Below are 7894 nucleotides of genomic sequence, written 5' to 3' on the forward strand. Positions count from 1 at the left end.
CACCCTGCGGCACCACCTCTCCCTGAACAACTCCAGGGTGTTGATGGACACCGCGTGCTCCTTCTCCAAGGTCACCCGGGCTCTAACGTAACCGTGAAAGAGGGGCAGGCAGTCGGCCCTAACAACCCCCTCCACGGCCCGCTGCCTGGACCTGTTTATGACCAGTTTGGCCAGGCCCAGGAGCAGACCCACGAGGAGGTCTTCAGACCTGCCCTCCCTCCTCCGTACCGGGTGCCTGAAGATCAGGAGTGTGGGACTGAAGTGCAACCAAAAACAGAGGAGGAGGTACTTAAGAAAATCAAAAAGGGAGTGCAAGCGGTCCGCCTGTTTATTTTGGTATAAAAGAGAAAACTGACCTGAGGGACATTGTCAATGTTTGATAGGGTAACTCTCCTGTTTTCTTTTAAAGCTAGTGTGCTTCCAATTAAACTTGTTGGACTATAGTGATTAGATTACTTACAGTGTAGAAACAGGCCCTTCAGCCCAACAAGTCCACACCGACCCTTTGAAGAGCAACCCACCCAGACCCATTCCCCTACATTTACCCCTTCACCTAACACTATGGGCAATTTAGCATAGCCAATTCACCTAACCTGCACATTTTTGGACAATGGGAGGAAACCGAAGCACCCAGAGGAAACCTGCACAGACACTGAGAGAACGTGCAAACTCCACACAGACAGTTGCCTGAGGTGGGAATTGAACCCGGGTCTCTGGTGCTGTGAGGCAGCAGTGCTAGCCACTGTGCCACCGTGCCACCAACACTCCTGTTTATATCTGACAGCCAGGGCTCCCTGATTTGAACCAGATGAACAGCCCCAATCCTATTTCATGAGATCAACCTGGCTGACCTTGCCGCAATCACTACACATCCCTTTTACAGGACCCTCTGGGCATGTGGAATGACTACGTGAGGTGACATTGCGATGATGATCGTTTACCTTTGCCCCCAAAACCTTTGAAGTGCAGAGGAGATGTAGAATTAGAACACGTGAAGTTATTTCCAGTGTCCTTACACATCTCAAATGCAGATGATTTGGTCATCATCACGTCACTGTTTGTGGGAACTTGCGCGGATTAGTTTCTGGGTTTCCTGCGTTACAACAGTTACTGCGTAGCAAAAGAACCTGGTTGGTTGTATCGTGCATTGGAACATTTGGTGGTTCTGAATAGAACATTAGTTGCTTCATTGCATCTCTCTCTGTCACTTTGTCCCCCCTCTCTGAGTCAGTTAGATTGAGAAACTGCAGGAAGCACTTAAAGTAAATCAAGTGCATTGGGTTCACTTAGTTTACTGAAATTAAGGGATTCTTATGGACTATAGTATATGGACATATAATTCAGCAGGGTTCTGCAAGCTCAACAATTGTCTGACAAATCTCAGTGTGATTTACTGAACAAGTAGTTATAGGAAAGATTTTACTGTACAGTGTAAAACTGGAGAGGGTTCAGAATTGACTTACCAGGATGTTGCCAGGTATGAAAGGTTTGGGTTATAAAGAAAAGCTGAATAGGCTGGGACCTTTTCCACTGGAGTGTTGGAGGTTGAGAAGTGACCTTATAGAGGTTTATAAAATTTGTGAGGGGTATAGATAGGTGTGATGATAGGTGTCTTTTCCCTAGGATATGGGTTTTCAAGACTAGGGAGCACATTTTTAAAGTGAGGGGAGAGAGATTTAAAGACATGAGGGGCAAATTGTTTACAGAGTGGTTTGTGTGGGCAATGATTTTCCTGAGGAAGTGATGGATTTGGGCACAATTACAATGTTTAAAAGACACTTGGATAAGTACATGAAGAGGAAAGGTTTGGAGGGATATGGGCCAGGATTGACCAAGTGGGACTAGTTTAGTCTGGGATTATGTTCAGCATGGACTGGTTAGACCGAAGGGTCTGTTTCTATGCTGTATGATTCTATGACTCTAAGTCAAATATATTTGTCTAATCCCATGAATGTTGCAGTAAGCATGACCTTTGTGCATTGGCCAGTCAATCCAAAACTATTACAGAAGATAGGGTTTCCATTGAGGTTCACATGGGCATGTGAGCTGACTGCGGTGCGGTATTTGTTTTTGCTGACATTGTATTTAGGAAGTTCCAACATCGCAGTAATCTTAATTAAATTCCACATTCTGAGTCTTTTTCACTCTGTCACTTCTCAATCGGCACTCTAGGTCTTTGAAAATCCCCATGGATTAAACTAAAATGTCCTCAAAAAATCTCATGTGCTTTTCTCTCTCCTCTTCTTTACCAACTCCTTGTGAAAAGTAGTTACGGTTATTTGCTGTCACCCTTAGTCTGCAGCTTAATACATTCTCCTCTCTCTTTCTCTTCTTTTTGTTTCCCTTTCCTACATCTCCATCTCTTCTCCCTCTGTCCAGCCTGCCTCCCCTTTGAAAGGCCATTGAGGCTGCATCAATGATTTTTCTTAATCTGCTACGTTAAGTGCTTCTTTCTGCAGCCTCGTTCACTTCATCTTTTCTTTTTGATTTGATTTATTAATGTCACATGTACCGAGATACAATGAAAAGTATTGTTTTGCGTGCTATCCAGACAAATTATACCTTACTTTAGGTTAATAGAACAGAATGCAGAATATAGTGTTATAATTACAGGGAAAGTCCAGAGAAAGATCAACTCTAATATAGAGTCATAGAGATGTACAGCATGGAAACAGACCCTTTTGGTCTGACTCGTCCACGCTGACCAGATATTCTAATCTAATCTAGTCTCATTTGCCAGCACCTGGCCCATATCCCTCCAAAATCTTCCTATTCACATACCCATTCAGATGCCTTTTAAATGCTGTAATTGTACCAACCTCCACCACTTCCTCTGGCAGCTCATTCCATACGTGCACCACCCTCTGTGTGGAAAAAGTTGCCCCTTAGATCCCTTTTTATATCTTTCCCCTCTTACCTTAAATCTACTCCTTCTAGTTCTGGACACCCCCACCCCCACCCTTCTTCCCCCCCCCCCCCCCCCAAAACTCCGGGAAAAGATCTTGACTATTTACCCTTACCGTGCCCCTCTCATGAATTTATAAACCTTGACACAGAAACCCCTCAGCCTCTGACGGCTCCAGGGAAAACAGCTCCAGCCATTCCCACCTCTGTTGCGAAACTTCAAAGGGTTCAGAAGAGATTTACAACGATGTTGCCTGTGAGATCTCCATTCATAACAGCAGGGGGCAAAAAATGCCTCTTGAATCTGTTAGCATGTGTTTTCAAGTTTTTATATCTTCTGCCTGATGGAAGAAGGTGGAAGAGAGTATACTGGGGTGGGAGGGGTCTTTGTTGGTTGTTTCCTGAGGTGGCAGGAAGTTTAGATGGAGATGATGAATGGGAGGTTGGCTTGTGTGATGGACTGGGCTGTATTCACAGCTCTCTATAGTTTCTTGCCGTCTTGGGCAGACTAGTTACCATGCCAAGCTGTGATGCATCTGGATCGAACGCTTTCTATGGTATATCTAAAGAACTTGGGAAGAGTGTTTACAGACATGCCAAATTTCCTTAGCCTCCTGAGGAAGTCGAGGAAGTTTTGTGCTTTCTTGACTGCAGTATGCATGGATCAGGACAGATTGCGGTGGGATTTACTCCTAGGAATTTGAAGCTCTCAACCACCAACACCTCAGCACCATTGATACAGACAGGGCAAACCATGCCCCAGGCTGCTGGCACTTACAGGACTGGCAGAGACCTGGCACCCACTCAGGCCCAGGCAGTCAGTAATCGGGGGAAATCTAACAAGGGCTGGGAGCAGGAGCAGGGACTGGTTGTATGGGAAATGATGGATCTCATCGCCCTGGAGCTCCATCAGTGCAAAAAGGATCTCCAGTCAGATTTCTCCAGTTTCCTCATTTTCCTGCCTCCTCCCACCTTATCTCAGTCCCAACCCCCAGATTCAGCACCGCCCTCTTGACCGCAATCTTCTTCCCGACCTCTCCGCCCCCACCCCCTCTCCGGCCCATCACCCTCACCTCCTTCGACCTATCGTATTCCTAGCGCCCCTCCCCCAAATCCCCTCCTCCCTACCTTTTATCTCAGCCCTCCTGGCACACCAGCCTCATTCCTGAAGAAGGGCTTATGCCCGAAACGTCGATTCTCCCGCTCCTCGGATGCTGCCTGGCCTGCTGTGTTTTTCCAGCAGCACATTTTTTTCAACTCTAGCTTCTGCCTGCCTCCACTTAACATGGTGGCATGGACCCAGCAATCTGAGGGTCCACTTCGAGAGGCAAGCACCCACACTCCATTGCCCCAGCCAGTGAATCGTGAGGATACCTATTGGAGTAGGTACCACAAACACACAGGCCACTCAGCAGTTTCTACTCAGGACAATAGGGAGGTGCCTGCCCCTGTCCTCCCTCCTTGTTTGATGGTGGTTGCTTCGGTGACTGGTTTGGGGACTCCTAAAATGGACTGTGTGTGGCAGAGAGGAGGAGATTATGCCCTTGCAGTCCCCCCGTTGTTAGGCACTTACAGCATTTGCAATACTTAAACTTCTTACTTTATTTCTATATTTTTCCACATTTTTTCCACTTAATACTAAGAATAACAGGAATGTTTAACCTTTTAACTTTGTTCTTTTTTTCTATCTTGTTTTTAAGATTTTGTACCTGGGTACTTGCACCTGAGATGGTGCCCAGTATATACTTTTCACTCCACTGCTGTATTTGAGGACACGTAACAATAAACTCTAAGTCTGAAGACCATGATGAAACATCCTGCGGTCTAGGATGTCTTGAGGGCAAATAAAACACTAAAGAAATTTAAAACCAGAGAGAAAAAAAATCACACTCCAGTTTCCAGCCTTGGGTGACCCAGGGAGTACAATACTAAAGCTGTTTAGAACATAGAACAGTACAGCACAGCATGGTCCTTGATCTTGTGCTGACCTTTTACCCTCCTCTAAGATCTAACTAACCTACATATACATTGTGCTATCTTCCATGTTCCAAGAGTCGCTTAAATGTCCCTAATGTCTCTGACTCTACCACTGCTGGCAGTGCATTCCACACACCCACCACTCTGTGTGTAAAGAACCTGCCTCTGACATCTCCCTGAAACCTCCCTCCAATCACTTTAAAACTATGCCCCCTCATGATAGCCATTTCTGCCCTGGGGAAGAGGTCTCTGGCTGTCCACTTTATCTATGCCTCTCATCATCTTGTACACCTCTATCAAATCACCTCTCATCCTTCTTCGCTCCAATGAGAAAAGCTTTTTTGGCAATGTTTCACATGCCAATCTTCCAGACGGATATCCAGTATTGCAGGGCTTTTATATTGTGAGTGGGAAAGAATAATAAATGTTGTTTGTGGGCCTGAGAAACCAAGAATACCTGAAAAGGGTGGTTTGAAGTATCTTAGCTGCTGAAATACCAGCGCTAGTGGAAGCAATAGGGAGTCATAGAGTAGTCCATGCCTACCATAAACCCAAACTAAACTCATCATATCTGCTTGCTCCTGGTCCATATCCCTCAACCTTTCCTTTTTATGTCCTTCCCCAAATCCCTTTTAAAAGTTGTAATTGTGCGCACTTCCACCACTTAGTCATTATCATAGAGATGTACAGCATGGAAACAGACCCTTTGGTCTGTCCATGCTGACCAGATATCCCGAATTAATCTAGTCCCATTTGCCCACCCTTCTAAACCCTCCTTATTCATAGTTCCTCATTCCACGTGCAAACCACCCTCGGTATAAAAAAATTTGCTCCTCATGTCTTGCTTCTTAAAACTCTCTCCTCTCACCTTAAAAATGTGCCTGCTAGTCTTGAAATCCCCCATCCTAGGGAAAAGACACCAACCATTAATCCTATCTATACCCCTCACTGTTTTATAAACATTTGCCCTTCTAATATTATGTGGATACAAGTTTTTTTTTGGCAAATAGTGGGTGCTTGTTCAAATAAATTTCTGGGGATCCTCAAAGTGGTACATTTGGGGGTCTGAAGAACATAAAAGGAATCACTTGTTTTTTCTCTATTGAACTTGTTGCTGCCTTTTTATTTAAAGAGGGGAAGGAGGGTGTGGGAGGTTGTATATTTTAAGATAAGACATAGAACATGAAACTAGATTATTTTTATGGCGTTTCTATTCAACATTTTTTGTTTGCCTTTAATTATAAGTGGGGAATCTCCGAGTTTGGCAAGAGCTGAGCTGTTGATGGAGACTAGTGATTAATTACGTGACTGAGTAAATAATCAATAAGGTACAGATGGTACTGGGTACAGAATGAACTGTGCCTCACTTTGACAGCACAATCTATGACGATTGGAATGATACAGAGAAGATGAATGTGGTCATAGAATCACTGCAGTGTGGAAACAGGCCATTTAGCCTAACAGGTCCACACCGACCCTCTGAACAGTACCCCAACCAGACGCATTTCCTTACCCTATTACTTTATATTTCCCTTGACTAATGCACCTAACCTACACATTGCTAAATGGGCAATTTAGCTTGGCCAATTCACCTAACCTGCACATCTTTGGATGTCTCTGAGCAAGGAAATGACATGCAAATTCAGGAGCTGTTATGGCATGATGGTGGTGTCCCTATGTCTGAGCTAGGAGGCCAGTTTCAAGTCCCACCTGTCCTAGATGTCTATAATAACATGTGGAACAGGCTGGTTAGAAAATATCTGGTGACTGCTCAGTTGCAGATTCTACCCGCAAGAGAAAAGTGTCATGAGTTCTATTTCTTCAAAAGGCTTGGATTTGGATTGACAGACCCCAGAAAGGCTTGTTTGCATTGGTAGACATCCCAAGAAGGCAAAGCTGCCCTGACAATGAGACAATGGCCATGTCCTGCCTTCAATCGTGAGTAAAACTTGTGCATCTGAGTGTTCCTGGACTCCCTGGGACATTTCCACATGGTCTTGATATCTGACACAGGCTCACTTCCTCAGCCGATCCCATTTATCTTCATCTGAGGAGTGATGTTGCTCCTTCATCAGTCTGATGCTAGGAATCACTGCATTGGCATGGTCACATAGTGGAGTTTCCAAAATGCCATGACTTTCTGTCAAAATGTGTGTGGTGAATAATCTCGGCCTATCCAACAGCAGAAGCACATTTGCAACACGCCAATGGTCTGCCCAGTTATGGCTCTAGCGGAGGTGTGGGCATGGCTGCATTGGATTTCACTTGAGAATGCCTTACCAATCATTGGTCTCTGTTACCCTGGATCTGTCTAGGTCTGTCCGAGCGAGGGTCTCACAACTCAAAGGTTTCTGCAAGGTAAACAGGATGTTTGAAGAGTGGAATTGATTTTAGTTCTACCTACTCCACATCACTGCCCCATACATCCTCCATGTCAATGACTGTCCCTTTCTCTGAACCTCACAGCCATTTCTAGACCCAATCAAACTATTTCCCCACTTGACCATCCTTTGCCCTTATGCCTTCTGTGGCAACTTACCCAATATCCACCATGGACAGATAGAGCTCAGGGTCCATGTCAACATTAATTGAAGTTCTCTGTGCTGATTTAAGAATTCTCACACACTCTCTAATATAAAATCCATTCATTACATTTATCTTTGTTCCATCCCTCATAAAAACAACTATTTGTGTTCATAGTCCTTTATAAGCACTTGGAGCTGTCAATGAAAGTGAATTAATGGGCACCCTATTGTGATAATAATAGGTTATGAAATCAGGCATACCGCAATCATCCAGGAGTAACAAGCCTTAGGGTTATGCTAACAGATTTTTTAAAAATACAGCAGACAGTTTTTATTTCAAAATTTGAAGGCAGGAAAGATAAATACCTTGACAGCTCTAAATGAAAACTCCCTTTGCCAGTTTCCCAGTTCCAAGGGTTTAATTACAGGTTATGCACATTCAGGTCTACGTTTGTCAATCTCTGAGGGTGCAAAAACTCTCCCTAAGG

At 44.5% G+C, this 7894-nt stretch overlaps 1 protein-coding gene across 1 annotated transcript in view; it reads right to left on the bottom strand.

Moving 5' to 3' along the window:
• Positions 1–7222, bottom strand: part of rubcnl (rubicon like autophagy enhancer) — an 83023-nt gene extending 75801 nt beyond the window's left edge. The window contains exon 1 of the mRNA XM_060832914.1: positions 7162–7222. The gene's annotated coding sequence lies outside the window, so the exon portion shown is untranslated. The remainder of the gene's footprint in view (positions 1–7161) is intronic.
• Positions 7223–7894: the final 672 nt, after the last annotated feature.

Source organism: Hemiscyllium ocellatum, chromosome 12 (assembly GCF_020745735.1).
Source record: "Hemiscyllium ocellatum isolate sHemOce1 chromosome 12, sHemOce1.pat.X.cur, whole genome shotgun sequence".
NCBI classification, from domain to species: Eukaryota; Metazoa; Chordata; class Chondrichthyes; order Orectolobiformes; family Hemiscylliidae; genus Hemiscyllium; species Hemiscyllium ocellatum.